A 22,013-nucleotide genomic window follows, 5' to 3' on the forward strand; every position below is an offset into this window, starting at 1 on the left:
ACCAGATCCTGCAGAACTACGGCTCAGAGTTCCGACTAACAGACAGACGGATGAGAGTTTTGATGTTGTATATTTACTCCACAGTAGTTTGTGTGGAAGTGGAAAACAAGCTCCTCTTAAGCTGCAAAACATTTCCTCCGGTATGCTATAATTAAACAGAGTGCTGTCGTTGATTGAGGACAAATATTCATTCAAGAACACTTACACACACTCCTAGGGAAGCACCTCTATCCTCTTTAACAGATCCACGGTCACCAGCAGCTCTGACTGCTGTGGTAGTGAGAATGCACTGTTACAAGAGGGTGTGTGCAATTACATGCTCTGAGATGTCCTCAAGGTTATGTAGAGATGCTGTTCTTTGAACTCATCCTTAATGGTGGGTTGTAATAAATAGTCAGAACATTTTCAGCTTTACTTCCTGGCACATTGTGGGTCAGAGGTAAAATAAACCTCAACAGATACCAGTAGATGCCCACTCCCAACAAATAACTGAACACAAAACAGTTACAAACTTGGCACATTTAGTATCAAGGCTCCAAAGTAGTTGTACAGGTATTATATCTGCATGAATTAAAATGTTTTCTTTACATTGCCCTCACCATTCTGAGCTGTGCCAGCAGAATACACATGCAGAATAGCCAAGGCTGGGAAAGTATTGTCACCTCAGGATAAATTTGACAGACAGTACACGAACGCACATACTGTATATTTGTATATATTTATTTTATAAAAATAGTTACATTTACAAGTTTAGTAAAGTAGATATTGGTTTCAATAAAATAAGCTAATAACTATTACAAATACAAAAATAATTGTAATAAAACTGTACAATTGAGAGGCAAGAACAATCTACAAAAATGGATGAAACCACATGATGCAGACTGGCTTCGTCCAATAAGACACAATTGACAGAAAAGGAAAGAACATTTGCTCATTCAATTGTCCCAAATTCGAGTTGCAATTTCCTGCAATAGAGGAAGTGGGCGGATTGCTTCTCGGGAAGTGGGTGTGGCCCTGCGGCTAGGTTCCACTGACCTTCCATTTTCTGTTTAAACATGATAGCATTCCAAAGGCTCGCTAAAAATAGTGGTCTTTACAAACATGAATTAGCACATATGAAAAAGAGCACCATGTCTCCGAAAGAGGTGTGGGTTAAATAGAGGTACAATCGTCCCGATGTCTCTATTTGAAGGCGTCGTAATGACCAGTAGGAGATGGGCGTACAGAACACACTTTATTGAGCTCACATAACACACACACACACACCACCATAGCAAGATGGAACGAGTAGAAGTGGTTTGCACTAACACTAGTGTTTGTCCTCATGCTGCCACTGCTGCTGAAGGTTATGAGAAAGAGGCAGGAATTGGGGATCTGCGACCCCAAATGACTGCCTGTGATTGGCTGACCCCACGGTGTGATAAGGCAACCCGGCCTAGCAACAGAGGTGTGAAGTGCCAGTTTATGACCCGCGGGTTTAGGCTCCAGCGGGGTGGGGCGCCTACTTCGTGCGGTTAGAAGACACAGAGTTGTCTCTGTGTCCCAGGGCAATAGAGAGGGTTTTCTACAGCATACAGCCTTTATCATTCACATTGAATATATTACATTTATCTCTTATGAAAATACTTTGCAGAATAAACAATTCAATATATAAGGCACTATTACATGTGATAAGATTGTTCCTGATGGTCACCCGAGGGTCCTGCCTAAGGGGAGGGTAAAGACATAGAACACTGTACAAAACCAGGCTCAAGGAGAGGGGTATATTTTGTGGGAATTCAGGGGAACAGTGCTAGTGATGGTGACCATTAGGGAATAAAAACAGGGGGGGGGGGGCACTGTAGCGCACCTCAACACTGAACTTGTCTGCTATTTTGGGCGGCAACGGCTTCTTCTGGATGCTCCTCTTCATGATCATCTCTACATTAGCATAAATGGGGGTGTCAGTGTCATCTGAGTGGTAGCCTGACTGGTACCCACTCATCTGATTGGACAACTCAGATGCCAGGGACTCCTTACACTTACATTGCCGGATGTGGCTGGGGGAGGACGTGAGGAATCTATAACCCAATAAACAAATATAGTAACAAACAAATATACCAACGCCATAAGAGTCCAGAGTATCACACAACACCATTAGGGTTGGGGGTTATGGTCCTGTGAACTCACCTGAAGTTAGGCATGCGGTGAGGCTGATGGTCCAGACTCTTCATCTCCTCTGGTGATATGCTCATACCGCTGTCTGTCTGACACCCCTGTGGGAAACACCCACATGGATTGTTCATTGGCTGTTGATATGTGAGGGGGAGGGACACTGTGTGTGACCGTGGAGACACTCACCATGACGATGCTATGCTCTACAGGGATGTCGTCAAAAGTCTTCACACTGAGTGGTTGATTGCACCTGTCACTCTGCTGGGAGAACCTATTAGGAGCAGTGAGGGGAGGGTCAAAAGCTAGGCCCCACAAGTTAATCTAACAACTAGAAAGTGTTCATACAAATTGTGCAAATTTAGTCCATTAAATGGGGGTTTAATTTGTGACACATCAATGTGATGCTTGGTGTTAATTTGAGTGAGTGTGCATGCTTGCTGACCCGAGGATGATGGGGGTGCGTTGTCATAGTGCATCTGGGGGCCGGGTGTTTCCTCTAATGATCTTGGTGAAGGGGTTCCTGGGTTCAGGGCTGAGTGAGTTCCTCTCCACCTCCACTGCTGTCAGAGGGATGTAGTCCTTCCCATCCTAAAGATAAAAACACACCAATTACACTCTCAATCCTCACTGTCATGACGTTGGCCTGGGGGTAGGTTTATGACAGTCATAAATACCTCTTTCCCCCTTTTTCTCTCTCCCTACTATAACTGATGTGACATAAGAAAACCCATTGGTTAACATAGAGATTCTGGGAACATCAGAAGTTGGGGGGGAAATGAACTATATTCCGGTAATCCGACCAACTGAACATATGCGGTGGTACTTAAGGTATATTATGTCAGTTTGGTTGCCCTCTGACACATTCTCATCAATGATAGAATGACATAAACTCTACTGTGGAAAGTCTAAACGTCAGAGGTATCGGATTCACATGGAATTGTTGTTTAATTCAAATGTTTGAATATGAAATTATTTGTGAAGAGATTAAATGTAATTTTAGCTTCCAAATGAGAGATTTGGGTTTTCATGGGTTTTCAAGTTTGGCTTCTGCTCAACCAGGGGCCCGCCCCTGTGAATAGACATGGGTTATAAACTTTTCAGACACACTCCTCTCCCTCCACTATAAAAGCCATTGACAAAAATATAACTTCCTGTTCCGGGTACATTTAGGATGACGATCCGATGTCAGAATGGTTCAGATAATAACTACAGAACTAAGCCAACATCGGCATGGACTTTGGTTGTAAATGGTATGAACTTTGAACTCGTATTCACTACAGAAGTGATACCTCCTAGCCGTTGAGTTAGCAACAGCTGCTACAAACGTAGGTTAGGAAGGACAGTCAGAGTATCCCATCTACTACACACAACGTTACTCCAACGTATCCAGTGACCACCAGAGACATTCTTCAAAGGACAGAGGACTCGGGTTGGCGATACGGTCTTCCATCTACCACCAACCTACTGAAGCGCAGCTCAGAGTAAATATTTATTGCATTTTCCTTTTTCAAATGGGCGGTAATTTAGAATGCATAAGATACTGTATTTACGATAGCACAGCTTCGGCCCTGTCCCAGTCTCCCGCCCTTTCACTAAAACTCAGCCCCTTTTCTTTGTGTAACAAGCTGTCATATCTATTCTGCCCGCTAGGGACGTTTTTCTTTATGACGGCAATTTGTGATCAAGTTATGATTTAATTGTGTATGTGTGATTCTGTGTACTTAGTTAGGTATTTAGTAAATAAATAATTAAACCCAATTTTGTATTGCTGATTCAACTTGTTAGCCAGGATTCTTGCAGATAACCAAGGATTTACCACTTTCAGATGAGACTGAATAAAATGACGATTAATGTGACTGCTATGGATGTAAAATATTACTAAATCTTTAAGAGTTTATTCGGAAGATAACAGCTCTATAAATATTATTCCGTGGTGTCCCTCTCTAGTTAATTATATTTACATGATTAGTTCAATCAGGTAATATTAATTACGGAGAAATTATTTTATAGAATAGCATGTCATAGCAATTAATCTGGCATAGCCAAAGACACGACATCACTCTCTCACCTCATATACACACACACAATAAGATGAAGACACACACATACCTCTTATACCCTAAAAAAGTAACTAACACATGTACACACAGTCACCTGATGAGCACTGGCCTGTAGGAGGTTTCCCAGATGTTCTACGAGCTCTGTGAAATGTGGTCTGTCTGTGGGTTTGTCCAGCCAGCAGTCCAACATGGTTTGATATCTAAGAGAGCATATCACTACATTTAAGCAATAAACGCCCAAGGGTGTGTGGTATATTTCCCATATACCACAAACCCGTGAGGTGCCCTATTGCTATTATAAACTGTTTACTAGGGATGGGCAAGATTATTTGAATATTCAAATATCCAAACTGACATTAGTTTTCGAATGCTTGCGAAAGTATACATTTTTTAAAATAAAAAAATCATAGGCCTTGTAACGGCTGTCCTCGCTGACAGAAGGAGAGGACCAAAACGCAGAGTGGTTAGTGTTCATTATTTAATGAAAGTCAACAAAACACTTCAAAATACAAAACAACCAACAAACGTGACAAAACCGAAACAGTCCTGTGTGGCACAAAACCTGACACAGGAACAAACACCCACAAAACACACGTGAAACCCAGGCTGCCTAAGTATGATTCTCAATCAGGGACAACGATTGACAGCTGCCTCTGATTGAGAATCATACCCGGCCGAACACAAACATCCCAACATAGAAAATCACACATAGACAAACCCACCCAACTCACGCCCTGACCAACTAAATAAATACAAGACAAAAGAAAACAGGTCAGGAACGTGACAGGCCTATTTAACAATTAAAAGTCTTTGTCTAAATTAAATTAAATTATCTATGTGACATTGCTACACACAAGGATGACATTTTAAATTCTCAATTTAATAAAACAAACATTTGAATATAGTTTTTATGACTTATGGTGCACCCCATAAAAATACATACTTTAGCCTACACGGATTTCACGTGTTTGTTGTTATTGTTGGCAAATCAATATGGCACTACAGTCAGAGGCTCCATGTGTAGAAAGGAGACGTGGGAGATCTCTATTCAATACAAATTGGAATAAAAATGATGTATTTAAGTTAGCTAATTGAGAAGGAGTAGGCTACAACGAGCAACCATCAGCTATGTTGTTTAATCTGATGGATTAAACAATGAAACTGAATGGATGGGAAACGCAGCAAAATAGCCTCAATTAGCCAAGATAGTTAGCTGGCTAACATGCCTGGCTGTCTTAGCTAGCTTCTTTAGATCGATTTGATGCAGTAAAGACAGGCACTACAAGATGGGATGTCTAACTATCGCAAGTCTGTATGGGTAATCTCTCTCCCTCCTGTGTCAAAAACACCAACCCCTGCCCATCTCCCGCACTGCTCCAAGCAAACAGAGCTGCACCTTTCCCAAGTGGTGCAGGCTGCGCAGCAAGATAGTTCCCCAACTTTTTTTACACATATTTCAACTTTTAGGATATCCGAAAACATTTCATGATATTATTCAAATAGTGAAATTATTTAAAATGCCCATCCCCATTGGTTACCAACATAAATAGAACAAACAATTATTTTTGTGTCATACCTATGGTATATTGTCAGATATACACACTGCTAAAATGCAGTTTCAGACAATCAGCATCCAGGACCAAAACTACCGGGTTTATAATGTACTATAATACACTAAGGTCACATCAAGTTATCTATAGCCTCATACAACAATGTTAATGTACATAGTAGGATTCTGTATGTAATAACTTGTACTATGTTCTCATTAGCCCACTCACATCTCAGTCATGGCGTAGTCTGGTGCTCTCATCCTGGTCCCTTCCTTCAGCCTCATCAATAGAAGGCCTCATCAATACTAACACCAGGGTAGGGCTGTGGTGGAGAGAACAACCATTACAATATCAGTTACAGTTAGGGTTAATCAAATCAAAGTTTGTCACGTGCACAGGACACAACAGTGGTACTGTTGGTAACCTGGCTCACCTAGAGAGAAGATCTCCCAGAGCAGGACCCCAAAGGACCACACGTCACTCTGTGTGGTATAGACCCGGTCAAAGATGGTCTCAGGAGCCATCCATTTCAGATGGACCTGTAGAGATAATCACAATTTATAGCACAGTTTATAAAACATCATAACCACTGTTAGTGACTGAGGTTACGTTGTGTTCTTAATAACTTACTTCTCAATTGCGGACAGGGTCGGGATCTTTGCAGACGTCTCTGGCCAGACCAAAGTCACAGATCTTTACAATATTGTTCTCTGAGAGCAGGATGTTCCTAGCTGCCAGGTCCCGATGGATGCACTTGCTAGAGGAGAGGAATTCCATGCCCTTGGCCACCAGGAAACTGTAGCTGATCAGTTCCTCCACGGTCAGGTGCTCCTCCCACTCACAACTCTCTGCATGGGGTTAAATTGAGCATTTAGTAAAATCATACATATTATAACAAATACAGTGGTTAGTTTACATCACATCATACATTATACATTTTGAAGCGCAATGGTGGATATACAGTTGAAGTCGGAAGTTTACATACACCTTAGCCAAATACATTTAAACTCAGTTTTTCACAATTCCTGACATTTAATCCCAGTAAAAATTACCTGTCTTAGGATCACCACTTTATTTTAAGAATGCGAAATGTCAGAATAATAGTAGAGAGAATGATTTATTCCAGCTTATATTTCTTTCATCACATTCCCAGTGGGTCAGAAGTTTACATACACTCAATTAGTATTTGGTAGCATTGCCTTTAAATTGTTTAATTTGGGTCAAACGTTTTGGGTAGCCTTCCACAAGCTTCCCACAATAAGTTGGGTGAATTTTGGCCCATTCCTCCTGACAGAGCTGGTGTAACTGAGTCAGGTTTGTAGGCCTCCTTGCTCGCACACGCTTTTTCAGTTCTGCCCACAAATTTTCTATAGGGTTGAGGTCAGGGCTTTGTGATTGCCACTCCAATACCTTGACTTTGTTGTCCTTAAGACATTTTACCACAACTTTGGAAGTATGCTTGGAGTGATTGTCCATTTGGAAGACCCATTTGCGATCAAGCTTTAACTTCCTGATTGATGTCTTGAGATGTTGCTTCAATATATCCACACAATTTTTCTTCCTCATAATGCCGTCTATTTTGTGAAGTGCACCAGTCTCTCCTGCACCAAATCACCCCACAACATGATGCTGCCACACCCGTGCTTCACGGTTGGGATGGTGTCCTTCGGCTTGCAAGCCTCCCCCTTTTTCCTCCTAACAAAACGATGGTCATTATGGACAAACAGTTCTATTTTTGTTTCATCAGACCAGAGGACATTCCTCCAAAAAGTATGATCTTTGTCCCCATGTGCAGTTGCAAACCATAGTCTGGCTTTTTTATGATGGTTTTGGAGCAGTGGCTTCTTCCCTGCTGAGCGGCCTTTCAGGTTATGTCGATATAGGACTCGTTTTGCTGTGGATATAGATACTTTATAGATACTTTCCTCCAGCATCTTCACAAGGTCCTTTGCTGTTGTTCTGGGATTGATTTGCACTTTTCGTATCAAAGTACATGCATCTCTAGGAGACAGAACGCGTCTCCTTCCTGAGCAGTATGACGGCTGCGTGGTCGCATGGTGTTTATACTTGCGTACTGTTTGTACAGATGAACGTGGTACCTTCAGGCGTTTGGAAATTGCTCCCAAGGATGAACCAGACTTGTGGAGGTCTACAATTTTTTTCTGAGGTCTTGGCTGATTTCTTTTGATTTTCCCATGATGTCAAGCAAAGAGGCACTGAGTTTGAAGGTAGGCCTTGAAATACATCCACAGGTACACCTCCAATTGACTCAAATAATGTCAATTAGCCTTTCAGAAGCTTCTAAAGCCATGACATCATTTTCTGGAATTTTCCAAGCTGTTTCAAGGCACAGTCAACTTACTGTATGTAAACTTCTGACCCACTGGAATTGTGATACAGTGATTTATAAGTGAAATAATCTGTCTGTAAAGAATTGATGGAAAAATGACTTGTGTCATGCACAAAGTAGATGTCCTAACCTACTTGCCAAAACTATAGTTTGTTAACAATAAATGTGTGGAGTGGTTGAAAAATGAGTTTTAATGAGTCCAACCTAAGTGTATGTAAACTTCCGATCACTGTAGGTGATATGTACAGTATTTGCATGTGGCTAGTATGATTTAGAGCTGCAGTACCACCTTCCTCCTATATGTGGCTGACAGCACTCCTCTCCATGTCTGGAGCAGACTGCTGTCCCAGTGCAGATATCCAGGTGGGTGCTGGTCCAAAAACCCAGGTCCCCCTCAGTCACGTCCTCCCCCATCCGCTCCAACTGACCTCTGTTACCATGGAGGAGTTGCATGTTAATGGATCAAGGACCAAAAGTCCAAATGAAAAACTGGGCTGGAAAACTCCTATCCCTAACAATACAACATAAAATGGAAGCTGGTAGTTCAACAGATCAGGCAGACAATGTGTAAGTGTTGTGGAGAACCGTTGTGTAATGGTCTGGGATCAGTGTAACCACATCAGAGGCTGGCTGGGCTTTACAGGCTGTTGTAGTTGGGGCTCTGCACATTTACCTTGAAGGGGCTGTACTCTCCACGCTTGCTTTGTAAGTAGCTGGAAAGGTTGCCCTTTTTACAGTACTCCCCAATCACCATCAATGGACCTGAGGGGAGATGGAGGGAGAAAATGTTAAATATCAGAGGAAGATCATCACTTCATTGGAGCACTGTAGAATGTTTGTGTGGAGTAAATAAGGAAAGCGAAGAAGTGAGAAAGAGAGAGAGGCCATGGAAACAGAGGCCCTCTTCCCCAATTGCCGAAACATGGCTTCATCTCTGGGGTTGAGGAGATATACAATTAGGACAGACAGAGGATGCTCGTTAAACTCCGCCTCTCACCGCTAATAAAGTAGATATTTCCTGATGAGTTCATCTTCTTGAACTGCGCTGTTGGTTAAGGGCTTGTAAGTAAGCATTTCACGGTAAGGTCTACACTTGTTGTATTCGGCACGTGACAAATAAAGTTTGATTTGATTTTGATTTGATGAACACAATGTGTAGAACACAAGTGGACGAGGAGCAGGAAGGGGGGCCAAGAAAGGTAGAACCAGAGTTGGCGAGAGAGAATATAAATTCAAAAGAAAGGTGGAGGGTATTGGCAGGGGAAAAGTGAAATATGAAATATGTGAGTGTGTGTTCATAATGTGAAGACTCACTCCCTGGTTTGGTGCAGGCCCCAAGCAGGTTGACCACATTGAGATGGTGGCCGATGTGGATGAGGATCTTCAGCTCTGACATCAGCGCACGGTACTCACTGGAGGTGGCTCCTTCTGTGGTGGGCAGAGATAACACTCAATCAGCTCATTCAGTGTTTTAGTGTGTGTGTTGCTTGCATGTGTGTAGGAGATTAGAAGGAGTTGTACTCACCTTTCAGCATCTTGACTGCCACTGTGGTGCAGGTACTGGCCTTCTCTATGCCAAAGGCAGCTGCCTCTACTACCTGTCCAAAGCTCCTTGCCCCAATTGGTCCCCTTTAAAACACACCATATATCATTTCAGACAGTGAACATAAAACTTAAGTCTCACTTAATGTGTGTATAACATCTCTTTCTCACAGAGCCTTGACCCATAAGGATCTGAAAATCTCACATAGCTTCAGCCTGTCACAAGGGAACTCCCACTTGTTGGCATCATATGTGAGCCTCTCACAGGGTTCGTCCATGGGCATGTCCTCAGAGTCCAGGATGATGGACAGGTACCCTGTCTTCATTTCCCCATTAGTTGGCTAGAGAGAGAGAGAGGGGAGGGAGAGAGAAAACAGACAAGAATATTCACAATTATGACCAACCCATGGCAGTGTTTCACTATGGGAGTTTTTTTGTCAATATCAGTCTCCTCAGTCCCCTTTCAGTGCCTTCTCTGGCCCATCAGTGAGATGCAATGCCAGACCAGGCCAGTGACAGAATGAGGCTCTGTTGTTCCCTAATACAAAGGAGTGTGGACACAGAGCTAGACCAGTTACTTCTCATCTGTCAGACCCAGCCCACTGTGTGTGTAGTGTAGTGTGTGTGGGGTAGTGTGTGGCAGGGTTGTGAAAACAAGGGAAAGGTTCTGTGGAAGAGGAGAAGGGTAGTCTTACTCTTTTCCTGCTGCAGATTGTTGGGGTTCGTTCCTTGTTCCTTGTCAATCATTGGCTCATTGGTGAAATTAGCATTCAGACAATATCTTTAAGTAAATCAATCAAAAACCTTTATTAAGGTAATTGCAGACTGAAGTTGACAACGGGAACATAGCACGCATGTTTCCGAGTAAGTTCTGCAAAATAGGAAAGGGTCCAAGATGTTTTATTATGCTTGCAGTCAACCCCTAGTGATGTAACTGCCTACGTCAATACCTTCTACTCATGTGACCAAGCCCATGCATACACAGCTATACAAACAATAGTTTCAGTGTTATCCAAAGGCTCAGCAATAAATGTCCACTCCCCAAGTTGATTTATGGTGGTATGTCTGACTAGACTCTTATCTCTTTCACTCCCCTGCAGGGTTCTGTGTCTATGAATCTCTTTTATCTTTGAGGCGCTTCTCACAGACACCCTGTTTTGACTGCAATAACTCACACACCTCTCAAACCATTTCTTATAAGAAGCAGAGACTAGAAAAGAGCTGTGGAACAATATTAAATATTATAATGCATATATACACTGCTGAAAAAATAAAGGGAACACTAAAATAACACATCCTAGATCTGAATGAATGAACTATTCTTATTAAATACTTTTTTCTTTACATAGTTGAATGTGCTGACAACAAAATCACAGAAAAATTATCAATGGAAATCAAATTTATCAACCCATGGAGGTCTGGATCTGGAGTCACACTCAAAATTAATGTGGAAAACCACACTACAGACTGATCCAACTTTGATGTAATGTCCTTAAAACAAGTCAAAATGAGGCTCAGTAGTGTGTGTGGCCTCCACGTGCCTGTATGACCTCCCTACAACGCCTGGGCATGCTCCTGATGAGGTGGCGGATGGTCTCCTGAGGGATCTCCTCCCAGACCTGGACTAAAGCATCCGCCAACTCCTGGACGTTGTGGTGCAACGTGGCGTTGGTGGGTGGAGCGAGACATGATGTCCCAGATGTGCTCAATTGGATTCAGGTCTGGGGAACGGGCGGGCCAGTCCATAGCATCAATGCCTTCCTCTTGCAGGAACTGCTAACACACTCCAGCCACATGAGGTCTAGCATTGTCTTGCATTAGGAGGAACCCAGGGCCAACCGCACCAGCATATGGTCTCACAAGGGGTCTGAGGATCTCATCTCGGTACCTAATGGCAGTCAGGCTACCTCTGGCAAGCACATGGAGGGCTGTGCGGCCCCCCAAAGAAATGCCACCCCACACCATGACTGACCCACCGCCAAACCGGTCATGCTGGAGGATGTTGCAGGCAGCAGAACGTTCTCCACGGCGTCTCCAGACTCTGTCACATCTGTCACATGTGCTCAGTGTGAACCTGCTTTCATCTGTGAAGAGCACAGGGCGCCAGTGGCGAATTTGCCAATCTTGGTGTTCTCTGGCAAATGCCAAACGTCCTGCACGGTGTTGGGCTGTAAGCACAACCCCCACCTGTGGACGTCGGGCCCTCATACCACCCTCATGGAGTCTGTTTCTGACCGTTTGAGCAGACACATGCACATTTGTGGCCTGCTGGAGGTCATTTTGCAGGGCTCTGGCAGTGCTCCTCCTGCTCCTCCTTGCACAAAGGCGGAGGTAGCGGTCCTGCTGCTGGGTTGTTGCCCTCCTACGGCCTCCTCCACATCTCCTGATGTACTGGCCTGTCTCCTGGTAGCGCCTCCATGCTCTGGACACTACGCTGACAGACACAGCAAACCTTCTTGCCACAGCTCACATTGATGTGCCATCCTGGATGAGCTGCACTACCTGAGCCACTTGTGTGGGTTGTAGACTCCGTCTCATGCTACCACTAGAGTGAAAGCACCGCCAGCATTCAAAAGTGACCAAAACATCAGCCAGGAATCATAGGAACTGAGAAGTGGTCTGTGGTCACCACCTGCAGAACCACTCCTTTATTGGGGGTGTCTAGCTAATTGCCTATAATTTCCACCTGTTGTCTATTCCATTTGCACAACAGCATGTGAAATTTATTGTCAATCAGTGTTGCTCCCTAAGTGGACAGTTTGATTTCACAGAAGTGTGATTGACTTGGAGTTACATTGTGTTGTTTAAGTGTTCCCTTTATTTTTTTGTGCAGTGTATATTGTTACTTTGTAGTCTAGGACCCTATAAATGTAAGGGGGGGGGGGGGGGGGGGGGGTCTTATAACCCTTCCCTTTCTATTAATACAACATAAGCATAATCAATTATTATAATACATCAAACATTTGGTACAGCCCCTATCATGACAAGGTGAACCCCATCAGGATGACGAAGACGATGAGTAGCCAGAAGAACATGGCGATGACCACAGAGCCAATAGGAACAATAAGCTCCACGTTAGTCTTCTCATCCCCAGGGCCGGCCTCTCCCTTTGTCCTCGCTGGGCTTCTCATTGTTTTGTATTCTGAAACTCCCAGGAGGATGTGCTCTAATAGGGCCCGCTTCCTGACCTGTGGTGGAATAGCTATTTATACACGTAATCTTTGATAGAGCTAAATGTCTTAAGTGGGAGGTGAATCAGGGAAACCTTGAGTGAATGGTCGAGCTATATGGGACATTTTGGGTAAGACTGGGTTTATGGGAAAGACATCCTCAGTAAAACTTAACAAATTCACTGTGGTATGAATCGCTCTTTGGTTATTAAGGCTGTGCCATCTTTTGGTTATGGTTACACCACCAGAGAACAGAAAATACAGGCATTCTGTAATACTGCATCATGTCTGCAGGGTGATTAGTGGTGTTTCCTGTTCTGTGGTGCTGTGATCCAGTTTCCCGTAGTGGGATCACTGACCTTCAGTGATTAGGTAGGCTGAGATGCATCGCAGCCACGGCTGTTACAGTCAGTACAAGTATACAGATCACTGTCCTCCTTCTTCACACGTAAGGTTGGTCAGGGTATGGTTCAATCGGCTCAGAATCATACCTGTAGCAAAAAGAGACTCTGGCATTAATACCAGTACCGTACTTGACGTAACACAAAGTAGAAGTGGTAGTAGCAGAAGTGGTATTATTAAGCATTGGGTCATCCCCTTAAATGGTGATGCTCCAGATACTCAACTAGTCTAAAGAAGGCCAGTTTTATTGTTTCTTTAATCAGAACAACAGTTTTCAGCTGTGCTAACATAATTGCAAAAGGGTTTTCTAATGATCAATTAGCCTTTTAAAATTATATACTTGGATTAGCTAACACAACGTGCCATTGGAACACAGGAGTGATGGTTGCTAATAATGGGCCTCTGAATGTCTATGTAGACATTCCATAAAGAATCTGCCGTTTCCAGCTACTATAGTCATTTACAACATTAACAATGTCTACACTGTATTTCTGATCAATTTGATGTTATTTTAATGGACCAAAAATTAGCTTTTCTTTCAAAAACAAGGACATTTCTAAGTGACCCCAAACTTGTGAACGGTAATGTAAGTATTCAGACCCTTTACTCAGTACTTGAAGCACCTTTGGCAGCAATTACAGCCTGGAGTCTTCTTGGGAATGATGCTCCGAGCTTGGCACACATGTATTTAGGGAGTTTCTCCCATTCTTCTCTGCAGAGCTTTGCTGCACAGCTATTTTCAGGTCTCTCCAGAGATGTTCGATCTGGTTCAAGTCTGGGCTCTGGTTGGGCCACTCAAGGACATTCAGAGACTTGTCCCGAAGCCACTCCTGTGTTGTCTTGGCTGTGTGCTTAGGGTCGTTGTCCTGTTGGAAGGTGAACCTTTGCCCCAGTCTGAGGTCCTGAGCACTCTGGAGCAGGTTTTGTCAAGGATCTCTCTGTACTTTGCTCTGTTAATCTTTCCCTCAAGCCTGACTAATCTCCCAGTCCCTGCTGCTGAAAAACATCCTCACAGCATGACGATGGTTTCCTCCAAACGTGACGCTTGGCATTCAGGCCAAAGAGTTCCATCTTGGTTTCATCAGACCAGAGAATCTTATTTCTCATGGTCTGAGAGTCCTTTAAGTGCCTTTTGGCAAACTGCAAGCGGGCTGTCATGTGCCTTTTACTGAGGAGTGGCTTACGTCTGGCCACTCTACCATAAATGCTTGATTGGTGGAGTGCTGCAGAGATGGTTGTCCTTCTGGAAGGTTCTCCCATCTCCACAGAGGAACTCTGGCGCTCCGTCAGAGTGACCATCGGGTTCTTGGCCACCTCCCTGTCCAAGGCTCTTCTCCCCCGACTGCTCAGTTTGGCTGGACGGCCAGCTCCAGGAAGATTCTTGGTGGTTTCACACTTCTTCCATTTAAGAATGATGGAGGCCACTGTGTTCTTGGGGACCTTCAATTCTGCAGAAATGTTTTGGTACCCTTCCACCGATCTGTGCCTTGACGCAATCCTGTCTCGGAACTCTACAGAGAATTCCTTTGACCTCATGGCTTGGTTTTTGCTCTGACATGCACTGTCAACTGTGGGACCTTATGGTGTGTGCCTTTACAAATCATGTCGAATCAATTGAATTTACCACAGGTGGACTCCAATCAAGTTGTAGAAATATCTCAAGGATGATCAATGGAAACAGGATGCACCTGAGCTCATTTTCGAGTCTCAAGGCAAAGGGTCTGAATACTTATGTAAATAAAGTATGTTTTTATTTATTTTTATACATTTGCAAAAAAACTGTTTTCATTTTGTCATTATGGGGTATTGTGTGTAGATTGATGAGATAAAAATGTATTTATTCCAGTTTTGAATAAGGCTGTAATATAAAATAAAATTGGAAAGTTCACGGGGTATGAATTCTTTCTGAATGCAATGTATATATTATTACTGTATATGATCAACGAACCATCTGACTGTAGGTTCTGGGTAGGTGTCGAACTTGACTGGTATCTTAATGGTCTGGCTAACGTTCACCCCAGAACCTTAACCCACTTGCGGCCATCAAAAACAATAAAAGGCTTTTCTAACAACAACAAAAATAACACAAACGTCATCAAAACAATTAAATGTCACAAAGTAACATAATGGATTATTGTGTAATAAAACCAGACCAGGGGAAAAATTCAATCTAAACCAACAAGAGGATAGCCGCAAAAAAATTGTACTCTGCAAAACCTCTGGACTATTTACCTTGGACAACTGATGTGGTTTAAACCACAAAGAACCTGGTGTACCTACCATAGACCATGAGAGATGCATATGCAGTTTTGACCATTTGTCCACTGGAGGCTGTGCATTTGTATTCTCCTGTGTAGTTGACAGTCACATTCTCCACTATGAGTTTATTGGACAGCTTTAGATGGTCCCACAGCTTCTTCTTGTGTGACGTGGTGTAGGCCCACACAGAGCCATTCACTGGGGCCTGCAAGAGGGGCAAAGGGGAGAGCGAGGGGATTAGAGCTCCATAAATCAACCTAAAGACTGGTATAGGTGAGCGTGTGGTAAGTTGAGCAATTTTTTACATTCAGCATCACTTTGTCAAGGGAAATATAGTATTCTTTCCAACAAAGATATCTACATATATTTTAGGATGTTGTGTATTCCTGGAAATAGTATGAATTCATGTAAACATTACAGTTTTGAAAACATAGCTTGTCCCCAAAAAGGTCTCTCGGCACAACTTACCCCGGGTTTGGGGTTAGATGAGCCGTGGGACAGGGTAAGTTAAGCTGCATACACATTTCTGTACTGAATTAAATATTACTACTACCTATTTAAAAGCATGTGTATTTTTATTTCCCAAACACAATTCAACACAATCACAATAGTTTTTTTGTCTTTTAATCATTTTAAACATATTTTAACACAGGCTTAACACCTAACAAACACTTTGTAGTTTTTTAAACACTTTTAACATAGGCCAAGTCCTGTTGTTACCTCATATCCCAGTGCCAATGCCTTGCACTACTTCAACCAAAACCCACCTGTAACGAACGTCGTCGGGAGAAGGAGACAGTACCCCCCCCCCAAAGGTGCGGACTCCGACCGCAAAACCTGAACCTATAGGGGAGGGTCTGGGTGGGCATTTCACCGCGTGGCGGCTCTGGTGCGGGACGTGGACCCCGCTCCACCTTAGTCTTGGCCCACTTAGGTGGCGCCTCTGGAGCGGGGACCCTTACCGCCGACCCCGGACCGGGGACCCTTGCAGCGGGCCCCGGACAGGAGGGAGACTGGCTGCTCCGGACAGGAGGGAGACTGGCTGCTCCGGACAGGAGGGAGACTGGCTGCTCCGGACAGGAGGGAGACTCTGGCTGCTCCGGACAGGAGGGAGACTCTGGCTGTTCCGGACAGGAGGGAGACTCTGGCTGTTCCGGACAGGAGGGAGACTCTGGCTGCTCCGGACAGGAGAGAGACTCTGGCTGCTCCGGACAGGAGAGAGACTCTGGCTGCTCCGGACAGGAGGGAGACTCTGGCTGCTCCGGACAGGAGGGAGACTCTGGCTGCTCCGGACAGGAAGGAGACTCTGGCTGCTCCGGACAGGAGGGAGACTCTGGCTGCTCCTGACTGAAGCCCGTCGCTGGAGGCTCCGGACTAGAGGGCGTCGCTGGAGGCTCTGGACTAGAGGGCGTCGCTGGAGGCTCCGGACTAGAGGGCGTCGCTGGAGGCTCCGGACTAGAGGGCGACGCTGGAGGCTCCGGACTAGAGGGCGTCGCTGGAGGCTCCGGACTAGAGGGCGTCGCTGGAGGTTCCGGACTAGAGGGCGACGCTGGAGGCTCCGGACTAGAGGGCGACGCTGGAGGCTCCGGACTGAAGTCCTTCGTTGGAGGCCTCGTGCCATAACTCCTCACTGGAGGTTTCGTGCCATGGATCCTCACTGGAGGCTTCGTGTCATGGATCATCACAGGAGGCTTCGTGCCATGGATCATCACTGGGGGCTTCGTGCCATGGATCCTCACAGGAGGCTTCGTGCCATGGATCATCACAGGAGGCTTCGTGCCATGGATCATCAATGGAAGCTTCGTGCCATGGATCATCACTGGAGGCTTCGTGCCATGGATCATCACTGGGGGCTTCGTGACATGGATCATCACAGGAGGCTTCGTGCCATGGATCATCACTGGAGGCTTCGTGCCATGGATCACCACTGGAGGCTTCTTGCCATGGATCATCACTGGAGGCTTCATGCCATGGATCATTACTGGAGGCTTCTTTCCATGGATCATCACTGGAATGGAGAGACACAGGCACAGAACTCACCAGGCTGGGGAGACATGCAGGAGGCCTTGTCCTTGGCCGAGGCACCAGATGCACTGGACCGTGGAGGCGCACTGGCGGTCTCGAGCGCAGAGCTAGCACAACTCATCCTGTCTGGATCCCCCCTGTAGCCCAGCAAGTGCGGGGAGTTGGAACAGGCCGCACTGGGCTGTGCTGACTCCGTGCGTAGGGCTGGTGCAGTATACCCCGGGCCGAGGAGACACACTGGAGACCAGATGCGCTGAGCCGGCATCATCCCTCCTGGCTCGATGCCCACTCTAGCCCGGCCGATTCGAGGCTATGCGTGGCTATGCGTGCGCACTGGGGACACCGTGCGCTTCACCACATAACACGGTGCCTGCCCAGTCACTCTCTCGCCATGGTAAGCACGGGGAGTTGGCTCAGGTCTCCTACCTGAGTCCGCCAATCTCCCCGTGTTCCCCCCCAAAAAATGATTCTGGGGCTGCCTCTCGTGCCCGTTACCTCGAGTCAATTCCTCGTAGTGTCGCCGCTCCAGCTCCTCTTTTGGATGGCGATACTCCCCCGGCTGTGCCCAGGGTCCCTTGCCATCCAATATTTCCTCAACTGAACACTGAACAAAACAACAAAAACGACAAACGAAAAGTTCTGTAAGGTGACGACACACAAAACAGAAAACAACTACCCACAAACACAGGTGGGAACAGGCTACCTAAGTATGGTTCTCAATCAGAGACAACGATAGACAGCTGCCTCTGATTGGGAACCATACCAGGCCAAACACATAGAAATACAAAACAAGGACAACATAGAACACCAGACATAGAATGCCCACCCAAACTCACGCCCTGAGCAACCAAAATAGAGACATAAAAAGGATCTCTAAGGTCAGGGCGTGACACCACCAAAAACTTACCCCAAGGCAAACATTTTGACTAATATACCCTGCACAACTGCAAGGCTGCACTTTCATGCTAGGTTTAGGACCTCATATTGAAGCTTATAGAGACCCCAACTGATATATAGAACAATCTTACAATTATCTATGTTGGTTTAGATACAAGCATCATGAAACCTCTAACACAATAAATTAATTTGTCTTGGTGAAATTATTATTTTTTTACCTAACTTGCTTACCACTTTGTCCATGTGTTTCTTCCTTCACATACTCCATGAAATTATGACCTCTTTCTAAATATTTGTTCAAATTATACATTTTGTGTATGGTCTCCTAAAAACAAGGGTGGCTCAACTTAACCCATTTTTCGCAACTTACCCCAGTCTCCCACATGAGAAGATGAAACCATTAATTACATAAGGGCAGCCTCGATCTGAAGTTGTGTTTTTTTAATCTGAAAGCAGTGTGATGAGTAACATGTCTGTCAATAAAGCCTGAGTCAGGGATTTCATGTTCATTTACTGATGCGTCGGTCTATAAGAGTGGGCAATGCAGGGTACTGACCAGGCTGAGAGGGTGTGTCCAGGTGAAGTCAATGGGAACGTTGAGCTCTGTGTTGGCAGTGCAGTTGAGCACCAGTCTCTCCCCCACAGACAGCCTCTCATGTGGTGGGGTCAGGGTGAGGTTATGGATCTTATGTGCTGCGGAGAAGGGAGGGGAGACACAGCGGAGTGGTGAGCAGACTATTGTTCTCCTGAGACTCACAAACACACGCACACAGGGTACATGCATGCAGACAATACACTTAGATAAACACACATATGCATGAAGTTATGTAAACACAAATAAACACAAACTTACATTAACACTTTGAATGACACCTTGGCATATTTAAGTGATGCATACAGTGGATCAAACAGGATTCATACACTAAATTAAAACCTAACCCACTTATCAACAACAGCAGCAATGTAGAGAGGTGACTTGTAGGCCTCGTTGTATATGTATGTCTGACAGAAGACCACTCCAGTGTAACTGATCAGGTGACTGGGAATGGAGAAACCCTTCATACTATCCCAAAAAATGTCCTTCCCGTTCAGATAAGAGTTCTTTCTTGGGAAACTTCTGATGAAAAGTTCACAAAAATATATAAAAAATTACAGTTACATCACAATATTGCATCGATTTGACAAGACTAAGTAAAGCAGGTTCTATGCTGGTTGACTAAATGTAGTGATGCTGACCGACCGACCGACCCTTACATGAAATTATGAGTGATGTTTTACCACTTGGTTAGCACTGGCTATGTCAGAGGGTGTTGTGGTTTTTCCAACCTTCATTCTCAGTGAAGTGTTCTATGAACCATACAGGCCATCAATAAGGTCCCAGAGATCAGATATTGACTGATGTGGTCAGGAGAAGAGGTGGGAACAACCCAGATAGGAAATGGAAACTCAGTTTTCTATTTCCCTGATCTGACATGGAAACAATGCAACAAACTCTATTCAGAATCCACGCTGACATTATCTGCCACTCACATACTGTAGCCTCCAGTCTAACAAAACATACCTGAGAGAGCAAAGTCTTTACCAACTGGATTTGTTTGCTATATTATGCAGTTAGACTAGAGGAAAGGTGGTTTGGAAGTGGAGGCTTAGTTGTCAACTTTAGACAAAATAAGACACGATAGAATACCTTCAGGAAATTTCACTCCATTCTGAACAGAATCTATTGCATGTATCCCATACTGTAATACTGTTCTGTGTTTTAATGTCTTTTAAATATAACAAGTATGCCTTAAAAGTTCCCCCCAAAAGGACAATAAAGTCAGTGGGTCTGTCTTTACAGTATGTAGCGTGACGTTGAGATCTTCCCCAGACCCGCGGCTGTAACGTCAGGAGAATGATGGGTGTAGAGTCAGGTGCAGAGAGCAGAAGTTTCACGGGAACAAACGCTTTAATGTCCACAGTCAACAGGAACAGGTACAAAAGGGGTGACGCCAAAACACAGGCGCAAACACAACCCAAAGACCACTGTGAAATAAACTGGACAGCGAAAACCCAAAATCAATAATCCACCTCCGACGTACAATGACAACCAATAAGCCCGCACAAACACTAGCGGGCGAAACGAAACTAAATAGTACACCTCCCAAAACCCCAACAAGGAACAGGTGAAAACAATTAGACAGACATAAACAAAAAGGAAAAAGGGATCGGTGGCAGCTAGTAGACCGGCGACGACGACCGCCGAGCGCCACCCGAACGGGAAGAGGAGCCACCTTCAGTAGTATTCGTGACAGCGGCATAGGATAACCACCTGCACTCCCTCACTGATAAGCACAATCTCATAGTCCTCATCAAAGGGCACAAATGGCACTTTATAGTCTGAAATTAAACACAAATACATAAAGAAGTTATAAGGCATGGTGAGAACCAACAACATTCAGTATGTAATTCATGGGTGGAGGTAAAGATCAGGTAGTCCTGCAGCCAATCATAATTAAGGAAGCTTTACTGTAAGCAGCTCTTGGGTCAGATAGGAAAGATCACCCATTGAGTCACTGTTCAGAGATTCGGTAAGCCTATTTCAGAGTGAGGTAATGATGATGCACACCTTGGACAAAGACATAAACAGCCACAGAGGTTTTGCTATCCTCCACCGCCAGGTCTCTGTAGGAGCATCAATACTCTCCAGTCTCGTTGACAGTGGCCGAGGACATTTGTAATGTGGTGCAGAAGAATCCTGACCCACTGCAGTCTACAGTGGAGAGACGACTGCCGGCACGTATGTGATTATAGGATGTGGTCCATTCCAGGTACTGACGGCCACTGTAGAACCAAAGAACGGAGTGACAATGATGATCGTTAGCAGGGGAACATTTTGATGGATGGATTACTTGTATGGAGTCTCATTATGTGAGGTATCAGATGTAGTTGATATCAGTTTTAAGACCATTTGAGTTACACTCCTGGCCGTATTTGCCAGACTTCTGTGGGAGAGAGGCCCATCAGGTTCCAGTTTGTCTCACCTGCCGGTGATGTCCAGCGAGTCTGATGGGTTCATCCTGAGGACCTTGTCCTGGATGCTCATTGTTGGGGGGTGAGGCATCCATTCCAACGCTGTAGGAATGGAGGGGTAAACAGCCAGTCAATCACCCTGATGATTGACTTATCTCAACAGTTCAGTCAGCATTACCACACAGTGGAGATCAATATGAGACTGCTTACTATCATGTTAAATCAACCTTATATCCTGTGTATAGAAATGTGTTGAGTGGGAGTGAGGGCTGAGTAGATGGTTAATGGTTACAACTATGGTTATTGCTCTCCTATCAAATCCCAGAATCCATGTATACTGTTGCACTCTGGTAGGGTGATATCAGACTCCTCAAACATAATAGTTTATTCTCTGCAATTAGATTGTTGATAGCTAGAATACAAAATACTAAGTCTGTAAGTCAATGATAAAATACAGTTTATTGAATCATCCCAACAGTAGAAACCACAGAGAGGAGAAATGTTTTGCACCCATAGCGTGGACTCTATTTACTCTGGGGCTATTCTGCAGAAAATGGCAGAGCGGAGCTGTGTCAAAACAGGAAGCCAAGGC

The 22,013-nt window shown here is 44.6% G+C and overlaps 1 pseudogene; it reads right to left on the reverse strand.

Annotated features, from left to right (window-relative positions):
- Window positions 1–704: 704 nt before the first annotated feature.
- On the reverse strand, window positions 705–20,401 carry LOC120054284 (annotated as a pseudogene).
- Between the last annotated feature and the right edge of the window lie 1,612 nt (window positions 20,402–22,013).

Source organism: Salvelinus namaycush, chromosome 10, assembly GCF_016432855.1.
Source record: "Salvelinus namaycush isolate Seneca chromosome 10, SaNama_1.0, whole genome shotgun sequence".
In the NCBI taxonomy this organism is placed as follows: domain Eukaryota; kingdom Metazoa; phylum Chordata; class Actinopteri; order Salmoniformes; family Salmonidae; genus Salvelinus; species Salvelinus namaycush.